This window comes from Propithecus coquereli, unplaced genomic scaffold (genome assembly GCF_000956105.1).
Source record: "Propithecus coquereli isolate 6110/MARCELLA unplaced genomic scaffold, Pcoq_1.0 Scaffold316, whole genome shotgun sequence".
Classification (NCBI taxonomy): Eukaryota; Metazoa; Chordata; class Mammalia; order Primates; family Indriidae; genus Propithecus; species Propithecus coquereli.
The window spans coordinates 2,602,355-2,603,759 of NW_012148797.1; the positions used below are offsets into that span (position 1 = coordinate 2,602,355).

At 35.9% G+C, this 1,405-nt stretch overlaps 1 protein-coding gene across 1 annotated transcript in view; it reads left to right on the forward strand.

The window, feature by feature from the left end:
* HCFC2 (host cell factor C2) overlaps positions 1-1,405 on the forward strand; it is a 57,828-nt gene that overhangs the window by 25,314 nt on the left and 31,109 nt on the right. The window lies entirely within an intron of this gene.

Consider the following 1,405-nt stretch of genomic DNA (forward strand, 5'->3'; position numbering starts at 1 on the left):
TAAATTTAGATGGTACTATAAGGCTTATGATGAAGAACAGTAGTTTCCTACCCTGTCCCTGCCTGCTCCTAGTTTCTGCTCCCTAGAAGCGACTACTTTCAACTATTGTAGCTTTCTTTCAGTATCTAACTATGTACAATCATCCCTTGGTATCTGCGGAGGATTGGTTCCAGGACCCCCAGCAATACCAAAATCTAAGCATACTCTAGTCCTACAGTTGGCCTTGTGTACCTGTGGATATGAAAACTCAGCCCTCCATGTCCTTGGTTTGTGAATCCCATGAATACTGTATTTTCCATCCGTGTTTGGTTGAAGATGCAGAACCTGTGGATATGGATGATCAACCGTATTTATTGAAAAAAAAATCCACATAGAAGTGGACCCATGAAGTTCAAACCTATGTTGTTCGAAGGTCTACTATACTTCTAAATATCTTGGCTTTCTACTTTTAGATCAGCTGTCTTCAGTAATGGAAGATGAAAATTTGATGATCTCTTAAAATATTACCTCATCCTCTCCTTTCCTCTTCCCACATCCTTCACATAGTTTTAGTTGAATTATGATTTGATGTTTACATTACGATGGTGACATATTCACAGGTAAGCCCTGTAGTGTTCTATGAGCGTTGTTCCTTTCTCATACAATTTTGTTTTTCCTGGCATTAACTGCCTCACTTTTTTACTTGCTTAGTTTTCTTCTTGCCTATTATTAATTCATACTCAAATTCTCCAACAAAATTATAAAACTTCTCAAAATATTAGACATATAAGGTAGTTCCTTTTTCGCCCCCTTGGAACCATCCCTCCTGGACCCCTCTGTTCTTATGCTCTGGTCTGTACTTGTTCTTCTTTAGCCTGCTGCACAGCACTCATCTTAGAACTTTCATTAATTTCATATTGGGAATTTCTTTTGTCTTTTTCTTGTGTTGGAACCTATGTTTCTTCATCTCATTTAATCGTCTTTCTTGATATTTTCCCTTATTTTGTTGCAACCTGCCCTCTAGTAATTTTCTCAGAAACAGTTTATGAAAGGTAAACTTTTTGAGATCTTACATATCTGAAAACGTCTTTAGCTTATTCACATTTGACTGATAGTTTGGCTGGATTATAAAATTCTGTATTGGAAGCTTTTCTCTCAGAAATTTGTAGCATTTTTCTAGTGCCTTTTAGCATTCACTGTTGCTATTTAGAAGTCTGATCCACTTGGGTTCCTGATCCTTTATATGCGACCTAATTTTTTTCTTTTTATTTCCAGTATTCTGACATTTCAATAATGATGTGCTTTAAGGTGTATGTCTTCATTTGTTGTGCTATATACTCAGTGGAACCATTGTCCTGGAAGCTCAAAGCTTTCATTATTGATTCTTTCTTTCCTCTATTTTCTCTTTTCTTATTTTTTTTTTTTT